Genomic DNA, 22,042 nt, shown 5'->3' with positions numbered 1-22,042 from the left:
CCTGAAGGCAGACGCCGCCTGTTTCTTCTCAGCCTTATTATCTAATACCTCACTATTATATCCCATCCGTTGGAATCGGCGCAAATGGTGAATAATCTAATAGTAACAGAATTAAAACTTTCACCGAGGTTCCAAAATCCATCCTGGAAACCGTCTCTGGATTAAATGCACAGAAAGCTGTTAGAGTCTTCATAAAAATCCATGGTTTGCTGCGGAAGGATACCTGTGCGGTAGATGAGAAACGCGTATCCCCTTTGCAAGGGAGGAAAGCGTTGAGAAGGCTTGTAAGCTCACTCGTCCTCCAATTGCCAACCGTCACCGCCGCCCAACTTCGGTTTTCCTCGAGCCGTCTGCTGTCGGATCCCGATTTTTTATTTTTCCTTCCTCTCCACGACCTCTCGACTGCGTGTGGCGCTCGCTCGTTGTGAGAGAGGGAGACCGAGGCGCTGCCCAGCACGGCAGCGGCAGCTTGCGTGCTTGCTCCGATCGATCATCCCGCGCTTGAACGTCAGTCATACTTTCCTCAACGCTGAATCACGCGTGCCGAAAATATATCCTTTCCCTCAGTTTTTTTTTGTTCCCACCCAAGAGCCGTGATTTCGCGCGCGCGCCAAGCTTCGCCGACCGTCTCTTCTCTTCTTCTTCATCCGCGGCGGTGAGTACCTGCCCACATCCCCCTCCAAGCTTCAGCAAAAAATAAAAAACCGGTTCCACTTGGCCGGCGACGCCGAACTCGCCACCCACAACACGGGAAAAAAATGAATCGTTTACGGCTGCAATTCGTATGAATTATTTAAAACCATCCTCGCGACTTGAGAGAACGAATTTTATTGCATGTTATTTCCATGCCCACTCGTTCAGTACATGACTCTGTCGCCCTTCAGATCCGAGCGGTGAATGCTCCCGCAGCTTTGGTTTCAATATTTCGCTTAGAGTTCATCTTTTTTTTTCTTCCTTTCCGGGCAGGCCGTTCGGCGCAGGAAGGCTTGGGGAAGTATTCCGAGAATACCATATTACGCTAACGGGAGGGGCCGTCGCGTCACTTCTGTCCATGAAGCCAAGGAGGAGCAACCTACATTGTCCCTCCGGTGTTGTGACGCTCGAGTGATTGGGAGTGGGCGAGAGCAGCCGCCGAGAGAGGGGTGTAGAGCCGGGACGCCGCCTCGTGGAGGATACGTCGCCCTCGCCGGATACATATTGTAAGTCATATGATGGCAGGCTGATCTTTACTAAATGATGTGGGGCTTGATCACGCATCTCTGTTACGCGCTCTCATCAAAGTGACCTACTCTTTGGTTTACTGATATTCCATCATTTTTCTCGTCAAATATTGGTCTTCGAACCCCAACGTAATGGTATTCCTGTTGCTATCCTGAATTGTTGGAACTGGGTCGCAAGATTCAGGATTGCAAACCGTGAAAGGGGAAAATCGCGTTATATACAGCGAGAATCAAAGCCCAATGAAAAGATAAAGCCATTGATTGTGCCCAAAATTACATGATACCTTCGCCTATCAATGTTGTTCGTCCACGTGGTTGGTGATAACGTTATGTCATACATGATGCCGGTCAAAACGCTTACGGTTTCCGAACGTTGTCAGAGAGATTTAACGCAACCAATAGGGCATGAAACTGGAGTATAGCGCGAATCCGAGATATACGTATTGAATTTTTATGCTTAGTTTCGGTTTTCAAAAAATAAGATTGGTACCTGCATTTTGTTCCATGTGTAATAGGCCTTAGGGATGACCAATTAACTCTGCGAAGTGTTACGGTAAAAAATAAAAACGATTTTACTAGGTTAGAATGAGCCATGTCACCAACAAACAGAAGACGCACTGAAGAACAGTGCTCTTTTTGGCATCAGCTTACAGGAAATGTGAAAAGGGGAAGTTAAAAAATGTGGGGAAATTCAAAAGATTTTATATGAGATAGTGGAAAAGGAGGAAGTTGAGTTGTTAACGGGAAAAAATAATTTTAGTCATAGATTTGCGCATGTGCAACTCTTCACAAGTTCAACAACAGTTAGAAACCCCTCCTTATCACCCACTCTAGCTTCATGGTTAGTTTTGGTTAGCAATGGAGCTCAGAACGTCATTAAATCACCTGAACCGTGCGAGGAGCGTGAAAGTTGGCTTAGGAACAGCACTAATAGATATGTTTTCTTTAAATTGTTGGCTTGGTACCAATATGCCATCGGAATATTTACCTATCATGTCGTGGCATTTCTTTCTATTGCAGGAGTTTTCCTCTTTTTAGTTGGCCGATGGCTTCACAAATTTGGCAAAAACAAGCTCTTAAGGAAGCAAAAATTGAGATTGTACTCGTAAAGTGTGTAATTTAAGATTTGAAATAATACGGTCCGGAAATGATTTCCTATATTGTAACATCCACCTATTTGTGACTGGGGATCGCGATGGTGATGCGTTTAATGTAATTCCATCTAGGTGCCACCCCGGCCAGGCCTAGGACCCGGGTTCAAATCCTGGAGGTAGTAGGATTTTTAAGGGATACCTCAATCCCTACTTTGCTGCTACTATGCCATGTGGAGGAGGGCACTTCAAGTGGGCTACGCCGTCCGTCCCATGTTACGCTAAAATGTGGGTCTCTTGGCGCCTATCGTTAAGACGTTAATCTTTAACGCCGACGCCGGGTTCATCTTCCATTCCCTAAACACCATTTCCCTACCAAATTAACCACATGTTCCTAATGGTGCAAAGGACCTCGGCTGTGGGTCGCCTCCTTTAATAACTAATAATACTGTGCGACTTCTGTTCGATGGGCAATGACATGCCACTTGCCAAGTTGTTACTAGTTTGCCATTATGATAGTGGAGCGAATGGTAATGTTGGACATCGAAACTAGAAATATGCCCAATATAAACTGAACTAATCTGTGACGTGGTGTTTAAAAATTATGACAGCATAACCGAAGCAGACTGGAACACATTCTGCGAGTGACATTTAAATATGATGACGATCACAATCTATGCATCACGTGGGTTTATTTCCTTAGTATTACGATAAAACAGCTTTAGCAGATGTCCTAAATGCTATACGATGTTGATGCAGCACATGACATTTACAATTAAACTTAATAAAGTGTGTGATGATGAAGTTTTGGAAGAAAGGCAATTCCCTCCCGAATGCCTGCTGCATCAGGAACATCGAATTATAAGAAGTTGACTCGATCAAATACTTGGGCGTCACCCTCTCTCCCGACATCTCCTGGATACACGGGGAATATGTGGATAACATAACAAAAAATAAGGATTAATTAGAAGGGTGCTGGGGAAATAGGTTGAAGAGGTCAAAGAGAAATGTTATCTTTCGCTGGTTAGGCCTCATTTAGAATATGCTGCAAGTATATGGTTTCCTCTCGAAGTTGGATTGATTGCCGGATTGGATCGCGCGCGCAGCGTAGAGGAGCTAAAATTGTGAAACTTTGTAATGACAAACTAAGTAGCGTATCAAAAATGTTAGAGGAGCTAGGTTGGGAATCTCTAACGAAGAGAACAGGAGTTTCAGAAATAACTTTGCAGCTTCCACATAAAATAACTTATTTATTTTCTACTAGTTTCGCTACACTGTAGCATCTTCAGGAACGTTCCTGAAGATGCTACAGTGTAGCGAAACTAGTAGAAAATAAATAAGTTATTTTATGTGGAAGCTGCAAAGTTATTTCTGAAACTCCTGTTCGCAATGGATTTCCACAAAGTCTCGGCCTCAACCATCAGTCTAACGAAGAGGTTAAATAACAGATTAAATCTCTTGGAAGCTCTCTTTTATGTTGAAAATGTTTTATTAGCTCCGCAGTACTACGATAGGAAAGGTTATGTAAGTAAAATTTGAGAGAATAAGTGTAGAACAGATACTGGATATTTTTCCCACGTACGATAAGGGATCAGAATAACGTTATCCGACCTCGCTAGGGGGGATAACCTGAAATTTGCGTCAAAAGTAATCTGGTGTGTAATCACCCCCTGCCACACACCCTAGGGGTGGCTTGGAGGGTATCATGTATGAATGAATGAATATTAATCACATCACCTAAATGATTCTTTGTAAACAAAACGCATCAACGTTTTGTCTATTGATCGATCTACACAAATGGCCGAAGGCATGGCACATTTAATATTGAATTTTTAGGGATGGTGAAATATACTTGAAAATTCCAAATTAAACTAATTAAACATTACCCGAAAGTATTCCACCTAATTTTACCCACTTTGAGATTCCATAAGAATGCCGTGTTCCGTGAAGTAAGTGTTCAAAATGAGAGTTTTTTGACTGCGATTATCTTTTCTCGAATGTCGCCATGCTTATAGAATCACAACTGGATGACCCGACAGGATTACCCCAATTCTATGCCATAGCCAGCTTAGGGTTGGCCCTGGCCATTTTGATCTCTTTTTGTTTTCACTTCGGGCATGGGGAGAGGGTGGTATTTGAGCATTACTTTGCATAGTACCACTTCCCGAAGCACCCCCTATTTTTCCAGACGTCGGTGCTTCTAAATCATAGGCTGCGTTCGTAGTCATTGGCATTCAGAGATGTGTTGTGTAATGACGTTCATGAATACAAATTCATTTCAAGTAATATCTCTTCCATTTATTCTGGTCTATTTTGGAAATTAAGCGGAAACTTTCACTACAGCGTGCACATTTAATATTGAATAAAGATGCTTCGTATTTTACAGATGGGAATTGTTCGTATGGTTAAAATACAGAGGATATGTATTTGGTAAGTCGCCCGTTAGGCCCCGGTATCACTCACAAAAAATGCGAATGTGGCAAAGATATCTGAAAAACTGGTACTTATTGATCAGTGTAAATGGCCTTGTACCTCTGTGAGCACTCAATGACGGTTTTTAAGTCCTAATGTAATACGGCTAGGTGCAACCGCGGCCAGGCCTGAAGGAACACGCTTAATTATTTGTTTTTAAGCCCTCCTTGCCCGTAAGAGAGAGATCTCTGAGTATACATGTGATTTAGAAGAGGCTGATATTTTCCGGATAGGCAAAAAAATCTTATTGAGAGACCAGATGTTTTAAAAGATCTATCGAATGAGTGCAGCCAACTTTAGTACCAGTAGGTACCTAACAATTTTGCTATTCCTAAGATCTGTCGAATGACTACCGTTATCTTTGAACATGTTTGTGCCAAACAAAGTCGCCAATCCTTGAAATGATATTTCGAAACATAAAAATACAAAATTCCTTAATACAAATCTCTCTCTTAAGAAAAACTGAGCTCGGCTTTTTTTGAATTTTGAAGTTCTTTCTAGTCGTTTTTAGGTAACCGGGAAGCTGATAATGACGGATATATTATCAGTGGCATTTAATAAAATGACCTATGCCTCGTAATCTCAATGTTTCATTTTAAGGACTAGGGTGAATAGTGATATGTTGCTCTATATGTGCATCACGACTGCAAAGCCATTTCATATAGACGGAGCGGGCTTGCTTTTCTCTAGTATGATTTCATAGAGTGCAGAGTTCTAAAATTTCGTAATTACCTAATCCGAAGCTAACATCCCTCAAGAGGAAGAGACCGTAAATCCAGTGCTCTTCGCGATGATAAACAGATGCGGTCTTGGTTTATTTTCGGAGAGACGTCAAACCATGAGACCGGATATCACAAGAATATATCCTCCTCTACTAAGGGCGTCTGTTTTGTGGAGATGGAAGGGGGAAATGAGCCATTTGCTACTGCCTCTCCCCATTCACGTGCCCGCCTCCCCACGTTCCACTCACTCTTCCTCTCTGCCCTCCATTGGCTGGGAAGAACCTCCGCCCTCTCGACTCGATCCCTTCCGATGATAGAAAAGATACATCTGAAATTGAAAGGATGTATTCGAAGCACAACGAGAAGCAAAAATGGGTAAGCTGAACGAAGATGATTAGATACTGCGGATCGCTGCCGCTTCTAGCGTGTGGTGTTGGAGAAAGTAAAAGTTTAGTTCGCAATCGTATTGGGTGGGGCAGAATTTATTACATCCAGATTTCAATGTGGCGGGGAACTCAATCAGACGTGGTGACCTAGTTCACATGGCGCACAACGGCCAACGGAAAAGTCCCAAGCTCGTGGGTGGAAGTTCAGAGTCAGGGTGACAATCGAACAAAGTCCAAGGACTGATTAATTTCCAATGTCCATGGAGTAAAATTATCACGTTGGTTACTCCTCCACTCCTACCTTAACGAAAGCTTGATTTCATGCCCTGTTGTGCCCTCAAGTTTGCTACAAGTTAATCCCTACTCTTAAAATTAGTCCGTATGCCAACCTCCTCGGTCTTGACCACAATGGTTTAATGAAAGCTAACTTTAAATGAAGTTGGTTGTAGGAGCTGTATTCATAGTTATTATTTCAGGTGAAAAATCAATCGCTCGCGACAAAAAATCCAAAATAGAACACGTACTCTAATATTATTGGCCATGCATACAAGTAATTTTACGCGCTGACCTTCATACTTAAGATGCTATCAAGTTTGTATGGGTGCATATAACTTTTTTATAGCATCTTTTGCTTTATTTAATATCTTTATAGAAATAGGCCTGGTAATAGTTAGAATAGAGAGGCATGACAACAGCTGTGCATAGCGTTTTTATAAGCCTACTGCTTTTAGGTCTGCCCTGAGGGTCTCGTCTCGAGTCCCGGCAGTGCTATGCACCTTCAAGGGGAGCCACCTTCCGTTACTTCAGCTGTAAACGAACGGGGGAACGGACTGCGTCGCCACTCGTAACAACTCCATAGATCGATCCTCATATTAAAATAAATTCATCTAGTACGCCGGCAAAAGTAATTCACCCATACAGGAAATTTTTGTTATTGTCCTAATTATGCAAAAAAAGCATGCGCTTCTCAAGATTTTTTATTTTCTTCTAAAAAATTTTAAATAATTCAGGATTGACTGGATTAAATTAAATGTGCTATTATACTTGCTCATGATTCGCGGATAAAATCAATATTTTATTTCTTTGTCACAAGCGAATATAAGCATTTGAGATTCGTAGAGTGCATTCAAGTTTCTTCTTGCTTGCCCAGGTAAAATTCCGTATATCTTATCTTTGTGCACTCCGTTGCGCCACGAAAGAAGATCAAGAATCGTGTTGAATATGGCGCTCTGAGGGGGGTATACTTATATCATCGCAGCATTGATCACAGAACTGCAGTGAATGAAAGCTTAAGCCCTTCCAATTGTAGTTGTTGTGGCATAAGGGCAGTGCGTTAGAGGAAACCCATCAATGCGTTAAATGATGGTCGAAAAGTGTTCGAAACATCAACACGGTCCTTGGATTGAGTAGTCCAGTCGCTCCATCCACCGGAGAACGTTTAAGCGGAGACCTCTGAGAGCGCGCACACCCACTTCTCTCATCCACGGCCTCCCCTTGACGGAGACGGCTAATGACTTCGGCTATAGACGCGAAAATAGAAAGCAAACCTCGGGATACCGAGACGCGTCCGTCAGCTGGCACACATATGACTGCCACATTTCCCTTTCATAGTATTTAAAAGAGTTCTTGGAATTTAACTTGCTGAGTTTCGATTTTTATCTGTTAGTACCCTGCAAGCCACCGCTAGGGTGTGTGGCAGGGGGTGAATACACACCAGACTAATTTTGACCCGAATATTTTTACTCCTACCGCGGTCGGAAAATTTTATTCTGATTCCTTATCGCTCGTGGAAAAAAATGACATCTAAAATCTATCTGTTCTACGCTTAATTTCTCTAATTTTACTGGCATGATCTCACCTACCGTAGTACGACAAGGTTAACGATACATTTTCAACATCACCACTGAAGAGATATCCTTCTATTTATCCAAGAGATTTTATCTCTAATTTAACCTTCGCTCCGTGAGTGATTCCCCAGCTCCTCTTAATACTTTTGATGCACTACTCGGTTTATTATACAACGTTTTAGAATGCAGCGTTTTTTAGTACCTCTTGGGGTCGGAAAATCTCAGAGTTATTACATGGTAAATGAATATTCACAGATTTACCATGTGGGATCAATGCGTCAATTTAAATCATTAAAAAATGCTGAAATAAGTTTTATTTAGATCTAACGCGAAATTTAAGATGTTGCGTTACTCGTTCGAACAGCGTGAGCAGCAATATGGAATTAGAAGTTTGAGGCATGCCTTTACCAACACTAATTTATGGTACTGGTTTTGAAATATTTCGTTGATTCATTGCACAGTTTGGCTGGGACAAGCGATCGTTTTGAATTTGTGATCACAGCAGAAGGAAAGAAGTTGGCTGATCATGGATTCTCAAACGGCTCCATTGTTTTTGAGAGGTTCGACGACCGCTTTGTCTTACTTGAAATACTGCTGCCGAATGTTCGCAATTGGAAACCTCTTCGTTTCGTCTCAGCCCACTTAGCTTCTTCCAGCTAATCGAAGCGTAACGTAACTTACAACAACTTGAAAGTAATGCAAATGAATTATAAATATTAAAAAGAAGTAGGCGTACGTAACACAAGGTTAAGTGGATAAGGAAATCGTTTAAAAAAGTAGTGTTGTTTTGTTAGAGATTTCTTGTGGTGAGCATTCATAGGTTATTAACGCCGGAAAAAGGTGATTAAGAATGAAATACGACTGTTTCAAACCTCGAATTTGTTGAATCTTGGGGTTTGACTATCTTGGATTTGGGTGTATCCGACTTATGGCAGATTTATGATTGCCTGTGTAGTTTGAGGTGATTGCGTGAACCGATTCGGAATCCATTTATTATGTGGCCCTCCGATCGGTATAACCTGCCCGAATAGCTAGCTGTACCTTACTTATCGCTTGTGGGTAGTCGTCGGTGGAGAATGATAAAACGTTTATCCCAATATTTATCAAAATATATGATTATGACATTAATGCTTCTAGTTCGAAATTCTTAACACCTGGTCACTTCGACTGGACTCAAATCCATTTTAGTTCGATAGTGATAAGAAATTTTAAATAATTTTTTTCCAATTTTATTAATATCTCAGTGGCATTCGCATTCCTCGCGATTTTACTGGACGCATATACTCAATTCGATAGCATGTACGACTTCGACTCATCAGATCATAATTATTTCAATAGCATTGGTCATCTCAGTTGTGTGGGAGAAAGTTTCGAGAAGTAGTGTTTTTTAATGCATGGGTAATGTGCACTTATTTTCCCGCATACTTATTTTGATATTTTCTTACGATGACCTGTTGATTTAATGTTTATCATAATTCATATACATTATTCATGTATGATATTTTCTGTTTATTTTCCTTGACCAACTCACGGGGAAGTAATGAATAAGGTATCTTTCGATAAAGTTCCATGCACAGGCTTGTAGGGAAGGAGCCCCTTATTCGTTTCAGTCTGTATTTATAATAAATAATATGAAATAAATGCACCGAAGTAGGTCATGAAATTTTTGTGCTGGCGATAGGAACGAATCAGAGTTTAATGTACGATGACACCGCACACAAAGCATATTATTTCTCTTCATTAATTGAAAGGGTTATGCAAATAACATCAGTGTACTTCGTATTTGTTGGATATTAAAGTTAACTAGCATTTTTTTCTCTTTTTCCTCGAGTAAATATTTAAAAAGAACACCAAAAGACAATCGACTCCAAAAACCATGCGATCACAATTCCACACTTCGGCCTGAGTATTTGTGTGTAGGAGGAAGTAGCGTTCGCATAATATATTCTGCTGTTTTTTTAGCATGCGGGTGCACCTTCAATTCCCAACCATGACAACCCAACACAACGATAAACGTTCGTTTGAAGTGGCAGATTTTCCTCCAGGCTATGGCATATTTGTTTAACAATAATTAATTTTCAGTTTGATAATGAAAGTTGGCAAATATGGGACGTGGATTTTGAATACACTGCGCATGGACTGTAAAAAGGTAATCGGAAATAACAATTGGAAATAATTTATGGGATAACATACTTTCCAAGTAAATAATTATTTTCTTCTGATTTTACCGTGGTTTATGGGATTGGCTGCAAATGCGGGTAGTTAGACGGTATTAATGCGTCAACAGCGATAACAAGATGTAACAATGCGAATAAGGCAATGACGATCCTCTTAACAGTAATTGGAGGAATGAGGCGGTTCCCAAAAGGAAGTTAACCCTCATTCCCTCCCACAAAAACTATTGAAAAGCACAGGTTATGATTATAGACTGCATCTTCTGTTATCTTATCAAATAAAATCAATTCCATTCGGGAACTGGCTGAAGCGATTTATTTCCCAACGATATGTTCTATTTTTCCTATTAATTAGATTTACTTGTGAAATCGATGCTGTGAATCCTATTCTCCTAGCTTTATCTGATTTAAAAGGAATTCCGTAATGATTATATTTTCCCCGATCGTTACGGCCTGCGTTCATCGCTGTACCGTGATTCGCACAGTCTCTCGAAGGGAGGAAGGAGAAGCAAGCTCGAGATCCCAGGCTCCAGCGCCCCACGTGTGTGTATTTCCCCTTTAAAAAGTAAGAGCGCTGGCTGGAGTCCCTGCATCGCTCCACACAGCTGCTTTTGAAAACATTCAAATGCATCGCCCCTCCTGTCTCACCGAAAAGTTCTTGCCGGCTAGAAATAGGTCACGGCCAACAGTTTAACGAACCGACAAACGTGCCCTGGTGTAGTGGGGTTCCTTCGACTGGTGCTCACAGGCCAGTCCTACTCTAGCTCTTGCCTGTGAACTTGCCGAAGAGGGAGGTCGCAGTCTCTTCGAGTTAACCCTCTCCGAGGCGAAGACTGCTCAAAGAATCCGTGAGTATTTTTAATCGAACCTCTCTCGAAACGGTATCCCTGTATTTAATTTGATTTAGTTCTTTTTACACCCTGAATTCCGTCCTTAAAGCTTCTATTCATGTAGCGATCTGACAATATCGCATTATTTCTTCCATGAAGTTAAAAAAGATTATAAGTTTCCATAACATTGATAAATTGAGTTATTTTGTCTAGACATTTAGAATGCTTGTGTTGCTCCATCTATTTTCTTTCTTGATGCCGTAGTCGCAAAAGGGTTACGGTCGTTAAAGCGTGGCATCAGCGGCACTCTCATTGAACTAGCGTTGAAGCGTGAAGTAGAGGAAGGGACATTAAATCAATCTTTTCAATAGTAATATCCCATTTGGTATGCGCGAGAGCGGAAAGTGATAATGAAACGCCATTCAGAGGTGACTGTTGATCCCTTGGCATAATTAACAGCGACGTTGCTCATGGGGGATCGTCATACTCTCTGCCGATGAACCACGTGTGGTGAGTCAGTCACGTGAGGCCTACCGGAATATCACCTGCTCTGCTTACGGAGGAGGTGGGGTGAGAGGCCTTATCGCTAAAGAAGCGGTTCTGGAACTTTGAAATGTTCTGATGGTCGCACTGAGAGAAAGTTCCCGACGTCGGAAAGACCTAAAACTATAGTGTGAAGATACCATTCCATCCAGGAGCATAGGCATACGCTGTTTGGCTATAGGTATGTGACCCAAGAATATTTTCGTCCGCTCCCCTTACTCTGTAAGCTGTAAGTAATGCAGTTTTTGACACATTTTGGATTTCGATTGAGGTTAGGGCTATAAGTGACGGAAATACAAGTGTGACTCAGGGGAGGAAAGTAAGTTCCACTCGGGTGAGACGTCATCGGGCTACTTATAGAAAGAAAATGCATTTGTCAAATCTAATGGCATTTGACTCAGTACCGTATCGATTTATTTGTTGCGATTTTCCAAGTTCCCATAGTTTCGCCTTGATAGTTTGAGTGGGGGGTGGGGGTGTTGAAGATTATTGAAATGTCCGGTGATAGTTAAATTTGATACGAAGGCAGCATGAATTAGCATACATATATTTTAATCCGCTTTATATTATTTTTTTAAATCCTCGTTTTAGATTACATACAAGTACTTGAACTACTGGTTGGTAATTTGTTGCAATGACTTCTCCGTACTAAACATCGTATTTTTTCCTACCATGGGGTAAAATAATAGGGCAGTTGTCACGGCCACCCCGTAAGTCTCCAGTGGACTGCCCCCTTACCTATCTCTGTAACCGGCGATAATCCTCTTGAGTAGATAAGAATTTATTGAGTTCTGTGCTTTCGAGGCTCGGATGCGTGTTGCTCGCAGCAGTAACATTGTGCACAATTCGTTTGGTGACGTTAAACCACTCTAACCTACGTCCTATGCCCGATAACCGGTCTCAATAAAACCCATGACATCCGTTTTAGAGTGCTCATTCGCTGCGCAGCACATGCTTTTCTCCCCACCCCCGCCCCACCCACGATTAGAATGCATCTCTCGCGGGGACGGTCGGTGCCCGTGCTCTCACGCCCTTCAACCTCGAGCGTATGAGTGTAACGGTAGCTCATCTCTATTCAGTTTAGGTCTGAAACGTTGCGTCGAGGGGACATCGATAAGACTAACTGCCAAACCACATGAATAAACGCCGGATCAACGATGGGCACACGGCTGTTTTAACCACGTTCTCTAGGGTTCCAAATTGCAATCTATTTGTTGAGGTGGGTCTATAAGAACGAGTTGTAATTGGAGAATTAAAATAAAATCACCGCGAAGGAATTTTGACGGTAGCGGCTGAGAAATTACTTAATTTATAATTGCTCTCCGTGGAGGAAACATGGTCAAAGTCTTCGGAGAATAAGAAGAGGAATTAATGAAATTAGGTAAAGAAGCTTTTACAAAGAGGAGGGAGTTGATGGTTGAAAAAGATTAATGAAAACTTGGGTGATCATTTTGTACGGCCGTTGGTCGTAACTGGTCGTTGAGGGGTAGTAGTAGTAGTATTTAGGGGAGGCGACCGACAGCTGAGGTCATTTGCGTCATAGGGAATGGATAGGAAAGGATGAAGGGTGGAGATAAACCCGGCGTCGGCATTAGCCTACTCTTGTAGAAAGGCGCCAAGGGGTCCGTAGCTTAACGTCCCATCCGACGGACGGCGTACTCACTCAAAGTGCCCTCCACAAGGCACCTCAAGTGGGGATTGAGATACCTCCGAAAAATATTCAACACCGCCGGGATTTGAACCCAGGAAACCAGTACGTTAGCCCCCGCACCATCTCGATCCCCCCAGGGAGAAGGTTTTGACAAGCGATCGGGGCAAAAACTATGCGGCACTGTAAAAGATTTATTCAAAGTTTGGGCGTCAGGTTTTCTCTTGTTTGGCGAGGATTAGAAATGTTGTGGTCGATAGTCTGTGTACATCCAAAATCCACCTTACCTAACATAAACAAATAGGTGGATTTAGTTGCAATAATTTGGGCTTTAAAGTCCCCCATGGGGCCGGGGTCATAACTTATCCAAAATTTAAAAACTAAACTTCCCAGCACGATAATACGTCTATGCCTGAGCCCATGGAATGTCATGCCAGCACATGCCATGTCAGCACAAACCCTCGACCTTTCGGTCACCTTCGGGTTCATTGATCTAACTGGTCGACTTGTGAATTGGTATCTATACCTAATGGCCTCCGTCTGTCAATTGGCATTCTCCGAGAAGCTGCCCTCGGGACCCTTTCGAGGAGACGTGGAAGCAAATATATCCGAAGTGTATACTATATATGTTTGAAACATAATTCGATTATTTGTACGTTTTGCTATGAAATTTTGAGTACCTTAGAATTTTTGGCTTGTCTAATGTAGATTTACCTTGAAAAAATGGATTTTACAAATCCGTAATCTATCTATCTCGTAGTCTTATAACATCTAATTTTGTCGCCGGCCCTGAATTCAATTGAATAATTGATAAATATTATCTGAACGTTCGCATATCAAGAGAAATATTGATCGCCTGTTTTCAAATACTCTCTAATGTAGACTCTAAAAATAAGAGAAATAAGTTAACCAGTCATCAAATAAATGAGGTAATTTTTCTTGCATGCCAAAGTAAATGTTAATATTTATATTTTTCTGTCCTATCAAAATGTAATTATATTTATGAACATCACCAGGACATTAATTTGTTTTGTTGCGTATTGAACGTTTTTTTAACCTGGATTTATGCATCCCACATAACTAAAATCACTGCAAAGTGGTTTCTTTTATTATTTTAGAGTTGATTTTATATTCTTCACACTAAATTTCAATGGGATTTCAGTACAACGGTAGTCTAAAATTACTCCTATTATGAAATATCGTAATTCAAGGAATATTAGCCCTAATATTCAAGGAACCATGTCTCTTTCCAATACCAAGATTATCAGCAAGTAACTCCTCAATATTGATCCGTCCGTCGAGGAAGAAGATATACTAGTATTCACATTGAAAGGATGATAGCAGATTATTTCATGTTTTGCCTTTTTATTATCATTGGTTCATGTTGTCGGTAACGCCTACCATTACGGCTTTGTAGCAATTACGGCAGTTTTTGGTGAAATTGCTAATATATTTGGAATGAATTATTTTTATGCGATTTTTTAAGACAGACAATGGCTAAGCTAAACATTAAAATAGTAGGGAAAAAATAGTGCAAGTAGAGCAGTTAACGTATCTCGGAAGTGTTTTGGACCAGCGCGGTCAAAGTAGTTGGGACGTAAGGAAAAGAATTGCGCTAGGCAAAGAGGCTTTCCCAAAGATAAGGGACTTGATGACAGGGACGTTGAGTGAGCATATTAAGAAAAGACTCGTTAAAACTTTGATATGGAGCGTAGTTATGCACGGCGCGGAAAAGTGGACACTGAAGCAGGATGATAGAAGCAGATTGGAGGCATTTGAAATGTGGGTGTGGAGAAGAATAGAGAAGGTGAAATAGACCGAAAGGAAAACAAATGAAGAAGTACTTGGTATGGTGGGCGAAGAGAGGGGTTTTTTGGGAGAAATCCAATGGAGGCAGGAAAAATGGATGAAGGGCGTATTGACTGGCAGTGGGATGTTGAAGACTGTAATTGAGGGGAGAATGTCAGGCAAACGAGGAAAGGGCAGGAACAGGATAGAGATGTTGGACGGGGTGAAGGGAGGAGGTAAGTACACAGAGATGAAGAGGGACTTGTGGTAGAGTAGGATGCTGTGTTTAAATAATTCGAACTTAAATTACACATCGAAATTGCGTAGGTGTGTACCTGTGCATTATCTTGATGGAAGAGAATCATTATATTTGCCTAATTATGACTCTTTCTAATTTCTTCGCTAAACCGGTGCGACAACGACGCATAATACTCTCCATTTGTCGCTTGTTCTATTTGCAAGTAATCGATGTGGATTATTCCACGTGCATCCCGAAAAACCGTGGTCATCACCTCGTCGGTCGATTTCACCGTCTTCGCTTTATTCGGAGCTGGATCACCTTAATAAACCCACCGTTTCGACAGTGTCTTTGTCTGTGGAGTCTAGTAGTGTGTCTATGTTTCGTTTACAGTTGCACGAGTATATTGCCAGGGTAATCGGTCAGGATTGTGACGGAAAAGTGCCAAACCAGCCTCCGAATAGGCCACACGATTGCTTTTTCTCCGCCGAGAGCAAAGACGGAAGCATTCATCTTGCCGAGATTTGTTTCATACACAATTTTTTTGGTCCGTGGCCGAGACTTCTTGAGTTCGTTCATTCTTCTTTGAACCCCCCCCGAACTCATACTTTTCTCCCCTATAACACTAGAAACTTACTCAATTGACGTTGAATTTCAATGGGTGTTAAACCGCGCTAAAGGGAAAAATGATAAAAACACGCTGATCTTTCACAATAAATGGCGTTTCAGGATGCATTGAAAACGCTTCCCTCAATACGGGCAGTTGTACATACCCAGCGCTCTGTGCGGTGTAGTCTTCTACGCCATGTCTTCACAAATATTGTCCGCGTAAATTTATCTGAAGCACTTTGTTCTCCCTACCATAGATACTGAGAAAATAATTGGGTGACCTTAGAACTTGAACGCACGTCGTACTATCGGAGTGGTGTATAGCGCAGTGACCGCACTCCAACCTTACGATTCTCAACAGATAACATTATTCAATTTTTTATAACTGAGAAGGTTGCACTTTCCAATATGACTTAAATAACCCGCAACCTAGGTTCTTCTCTCCTTGTGTCTGTCGCGATTTACCGGCTCATTTGCTGACGAATCCATTTCGACACCCGACAATTGCTCACAAAACCGAATAAAAAGGAATTACGCAATGACTCTCGTTGAGTCCTGTCTTCTCCTTAAACCATAAAGCCGTTAAGGATAACCATGACCCTCATTTGATACGTTCTAATTGGACTCAACCTTTCTTCTTTTGAAAATACATCCACTCCTAGGAGATTTATACCAAGCACAACAACTGTCTATTACTATTTAAACGATTCCTGCGAGATAAACCGGCTTATTAATAGTACTACTTGTAGTATTTTCAATTGGGAGTAGGTATCTCAATAGAAAGTCTGGTGTTTCAAGAAAATAATTGGCTACCCTTACACTTATGCTGAAGCGCGAATTTTTTACGACAGGAGCGAGCTATGTCTATGCATACACTATGAAATTCAATTTGATGCCGGGTATGTCAATTGTTTCAATCCTGTATCAACCGTCGAATGATCAAGTCTTTTATATTGTTCCTCCAAATATTTAACTTTTACGACATGATGTTCTGTAAAATCCTGCAGCATTTAAAATTTAATTTTTATGGGTTTTTTTCGTCACTGCATACAACCGTGGGGGACCGAAAGAGCTTTCGGAAGCGCTCCAACATATTTAGATTCATATTAACTATATTTTAATGTTTACAAAAATTGATGATGATCAAGATATCTCTCCAGATCAAGCAACAACTAGAAACTGCTAGTTAAGGAATCTCCTGGGAACGGTTGAGGCTCGTAATTTGAAATTATACTCAATTACTACAATAGCTCAGGAAGTCTAACTAGGAATTCTTTTGCACAAAAATATCCGAAGACCAGCTTAGATGCTTTTTGAATACGTGCTGACGAATCGCATAAATGAGATCTTTCGATATAATGTTCGAAAACGGGCCTCAACTTTGAAAAGGGATTCGTAATCTGGTGCCTGTAGTAATTTTCAGCGATAAAATCAATTACCACAGTTCCTGAGAAACCAATTCTTGGGAGAGCAGATTATTTTCACCGTGAAACTTGTATATACCATTTGGTGGTCAGCATGGTTAACCCCGATAAAGTCATAGTTGTAAACTACCAATTTGCCTGAGATATAAAACTATTGTATTTTACTCGTTTATTATTTCATCATCGCATCCAGCAGGCCAACTATTTGCATTGACTCCAAAACTCACGAATTGATAATTGGCCTTTTTCCTTGCTTCTCACGTTGACACCCCGGGGGCATGTGTCGGCGGTTGCGGGGATATTTCACCAGTATTCCTTGTATTCGGAAGCCGCCCTTTTGGGGACACTTTCAAGTCCGTCAAACTGGAATCCTTCACCTCTTTTCGTCTTTCGTCTAGAACAGATTATAAACCTTGGGGGTGAATCCTTTCCTTATTCTCCCAGAAATACCATTTCCAATCCTGGGAGGAGGGGATGGTCCATTAACGACGTCATCCAGTCAGGAGTGTGAGAGAAGACCTAGTTGGACTGCGGTGAGGTCAGTAGGCACAAGGATGAATTTGGAGGGGGGGGGGGCGTTGTGAAGGTGACGTAATGTTTTAACCGACCATATTTTAAGGTTTTGTTTTTCCGTGAAAAAACAAGGGAGCCTATTCAAAGAAGAATCAAAATTCTCCTGGTGATACGATTTCGAATACTTCTTGAATTAGCACCCATTCTTCAATGAGTTCTGAAGAAACGAAGCAAGCGACGCCCCTTTGCCATCCACTCAAATGCTTATTTGTAAACAGCGCTGTGTCTAAATGATTTTTGAACGGATTCTGATTAACTTTTGCATTCAATGGAACTAGCATTTTCTTCTGTCGTGGCAAAGTTCAAATTTCAAAATATGCCAGGGGATCTGTTTTATGCACTTGAGATCAAATATCAAAAATCAGTTGAAACTTTGGCACGATTACCATTTTTTTTATTTATTTGCGCGAACATATGCATCTTACGAGGATTTTTTTTGGTTACCTATATCAAACAATCAACGTTGCAATTTTGAACGCTTAACTCTTGAATACTAAATGTTATTTTGAGATTTCTCTGATATTGATGTTTTTTAAAGGAAATAAAATCCATTGGGGACAGGGAAACTGTAGTGTTTTTTGTGCAGTGTGGCCGAAAACAGATAGGACAACTTTGGAGAAGAGTTGCGAAATGAACAAGCAAATTCATTAGAATTAGAAGCTCACCATAGCAACTGTTAATAATCAATTTATATAATAAGGTAATCTACCGGTTAAGGTAGGTTTTTGGATGGACACGACTACCAAAAAAATATTTTGTGACTCCGAACGAAAGAAATATTCCAGCAACCTACTCTAAATCAGGTCCCTCTTCATCTCTGAGTTCTTCCTTCCTCCCTTCATCCTGTCCAACATCCCTATCCTTTTCCTGCCCTTTCATCGTTTGCCTAACATTCTCCCCTCTATTACAGTCTTCAACGTCCCCATGCCGATCAATACGCCCTTCCATTTTTCCTGCCTCTCTAGGATTTTTTCCACAAAACCCTTCTCTTCGCCCACCATACCAAGTACTTCTTCATTTGTTTTCCTTTCGGTCTATACAAAAATTTCCTCTTCATCAACTCAATCCACAACAGAAATACTAGGGGTAATAATAAACTTCTTGTCCCACATCATCGCACGGAAATCTATCACAAATCTTTTCATGTTACAATTTGCCGTCTGTGGAACTCTCTCCCAGATGACATAAAAAACTCTTCATCAACAACAACATTTAGAAGAGCACTTCACAAGATCATTTTCCTCAGGTACTTAACTTAACCAGTATACCCTCCGTCATTCCACTCAGCTGTTATACAGATCACTGTGTCTACTTTTTTTTACCCTGCTTTTTTGTTTTGTCATCTCAAGCGGTAGGATTTTGCATAATTATTTTTAGAAATATCACGAAATATGTATTTAATTTCTCCAATTCAATTTCAGTAACTTAATAATATGTATACTCTGTAAAAATGATTGTTACAATGCACATGTATCTTTCCTCTAATTAATAGGGTTTTCGCAGGTTTTTCACACCCCCCTTCTCTTCTTGGTTGTTTTTCCTGCGTGGGATTTTACTAGTTGAGCAATGCCACGCTCTCCCTAGCTTTTCCCACAAACCTCATTCTTTGCTTAGACTTTCCTCATTTTATTGTACTCTATCTTCGCTGTCATTTAATTTGAGTATATGTAGGTGTATTCTTAATTTATATATGTATATGTATGTATGTATGGGTGTATATGTGCGTACTTATGTATGTGTATGAATGCATGTATGTATGTTTATGTGTGTATATGTATGTGTGTGTGGATATGTATGTATATGTGTAGGTATGTGTATGAATATAGGTATTATGTGTGTGTATGTGTATGTATGTGTATGTGTGTGTCTATATATATGTATATACTTTTTTTCTTTTCGATGTGCAAATCTGTGTTAATGAATTGATGTCTGTCTATATGTATTTATGTGTTCATATTAATGTAACTATAAGTTTGATGGCTAATATAATATGTATACGACGATTAGTTAAATGGAAGAAGGGACCATTTGGTCTCAATTTCGCCCAAATAAAGACCACTATCTATCTATCCATCTATTTCACCTTCTCTATTCTTCTCCACACCCACATTTCAAATGCCTCCATTCTGCTTCCATCATCCTGCTTCAGTGTCCACTTTTCCGCACCGTGCATATCTACGCTCCCTATGAAAGTTTTAACATGTCTTATCTTAATATCTTTACTCAACGTCCCTGTCATCAACTCCCTCCTTGAGAAAGCTTCTTTGCCTAGCGCAATTCTTCTCCTTACGTCCCTACTACTTTGACCGTGCTGGTCCAAAACACTTCCGAGATACGTAAACTGTTCTACCTGCTCTATTTTTCGCCCTCCTATGTTAATGTCGCATAACATTTGGTGTATTAATATTGATTGTCATCCCATATCTGTCGGACTGCATTTCCGTTTCACTCAGCAATACTTGAAACCCCTTGGCTGACTGAAAAACCTAAGTATGATCATCAGCAAATCTAACTGATTTTACGAATTCCCCGCCCACTGTCATTCCTACCTCCAGTTCTTCCCATGCCTCTTACATCATTTACTCCACATATAAGTTGAACAGCAACGGCGATAATCGGCAACCCTACCTTACACCTCTCCCTAACACTGCCCATCCGGACTTCCCGTTCCCCACTCGCACCTGAGCAGTCTGAGACATGTACATGTTGCGATTTAGCTTTCTGCCCCTCCACTGTATTCCTATTTTCTTCAATTTACTCATTAGTTTTTCCCAATTCACTCTATCAAAGGCTTCTTCGAAATCTACGAAGCAGGCAAATACGACATATACATACACACACATATATATGTATATTTGTATATATATATATATATATATATATATATATATATATATATATATATATATATATATATACACACACACGTTGATATATATGCTGGTTCCAAAATGTTTTATTTTTACAATTTTATTAGTTTCGATGCTAGTTGTGGAGACATTGAATCAACCTTCGCAGAAGAGAATAAGACAAAATAATTACGACCAAAAATATTTCCACTCAGTTCAGCGTTTAAATAGGTAACGATTTTTTTTCTCACGAAGGGCTTTCGTTGTCAAGTAAGTAACTCCAGATAGAAGCTTAGTGATCATATGACAGTTAATGGATCGAGAGGTGACCAAAGGTCAAAAATTAGACGAAAGTCAGTTTTGAGTGGCCTCTAATTATTTCCATTCCTGTCTGAGGATTCTTTTATTGGCGAACGGCTGCATAAGAACGCCTTATCATGACTCGGAGTGACTACTCATTTTCGGATCATGTTGTGTTGAATCAAAAAAAATGTGAGTTTTTACGGAACCCAAGGGCTCCATTATCGCCTTATCATGTAAATGTTGTGGGGAAACCCATAAAAAAATTCATAAATTTAATCTCTTCAAGCATATTGTTGATACGTATAAGGATTATGAAGACAAAGCAACGCTGCTACTGTATGTTAAACTGGTCGAACCCGATGGATAATGTCTTGTCATTGTATGAGGTAATCGACCGAGAACATTTGCATTAGTGGCATTGAATGGGTTGAACCTATGGGGGCACAATTCGCCGAAACCTTTATTACGTATTGGACCTAAACTGTCGCTGCAATGTTTTCGGATCCTGGAAATAATTTAAGAACAAATAATCGGGCGCTTGGTTGAAATAATAATTATTTTTTGATTGAAGAGAATGTGTGTTCGTACTTGTTCAATCGAACGCTCAGTTTGTTACCTACATACATAGTTACATGGTTACATAGGTAAATGAAGTTTACTCAGATTCACTCCACAATATCCAGCTCGCCATGGATGTAAAAAGGAGGAGGATGCCATGGCCAATTGATTTGGAAAATCGCTCCTCAATTCTATTCATTCCCCCAAAATCCCCATTTCATATAGATATCTTTTAGAACTCAACATTACTTGTATCCAGCCATTCAACGTTTGAGTGTTTCATAGGTTTCACATGTGGTTCTTGGTATTTTTTAGATCAACTGGGATCTTTTCGAGCTCGGCCACCCGGAGATTCTAAGAATACATTTGGGGATGTTGTCATCGTCCCCTGCTCTCCTGCGGTGTATACATTTGTCATGTGCAGTGGCTCTGATCAGTGTTTCCCGAGCATCATTCTATCGAGAGTCATGTTAAGATATGCTGTGCTTCGAATAAATAGATCTTATCGTTAAGGCTACTTCATCTTTTCAACCAGGTCCCCATGAATCACGTATTCCCGACGTATCGTTGGCACGCAGCGGCTTGGTGAATCGTGACCGTTGTTTGCGCAGAAAAAGTTCGATTTCCCGCTGAAATGACGGGCGCTTTGGCTGGACTAATCTCGTGGGTGGGGTACTCTCCTACGCCCAATGCTGTGAATGGTACTCTTTTTTATTCCGTATTGCATGCGGTGACACGCTGTTTTTCGTAGGTGGAAAAGGTAATAA

At 40.7% G+C, this 22,042-nt stretch overlaps 1 protein-coding gene across 4 annotated transcripts in view; it reads left to right on the top strand.

The window, feature by feature from the left end:
* Positions 1-444: 444 nt before the first annotated feature.
* LOC139700018 (ceramide phosphoethanolamine synthase-like) overlaps positions 445-22,042 on the top strand; it is a 57,867-nt gene continuing 36,269 nt past the window's right edge. Inside the window, exons 1-2 of one of the 4 annotated variants that reach the window (XM_071598455.1) lie at positions 445-655; positions 967-1,199. The gene's annotated coding sequence lies outside the window, so the exon portion shown is untranslated. Of the gene's footprint in view, positions 656-966; positions 1,200-10,683; positions 10,761-11,381; positions 11,467-22,042 lie in introns of those variants that run through there. The other 3 variants (XM_071598448.1, XM_071598451.1, XM_071598450.1) reach the window with 3 other exon arrangements.

This window comes from Hetaerina americana, unplaced genomic scaffold (assembly GCF_022747635.1).
Source record: "Hetaerina americana unplaced genomic scaffold, ioHetAmer1.1.p SCAF_10, whole genome shotgun sequence".
NCBI classification, from domain to species: domain Eukaryota; kingdom Metazoa; phylum Arthropoda; class Insecta; order Odonata; family Calopterygidae; genus Hetaerina; species Hetaerina americana.
The sequence above is the reverse complement of the archived record's forward strand: the minus strand, read 5'-3'. Positions and strand labels throughout refer to the sequence as shown.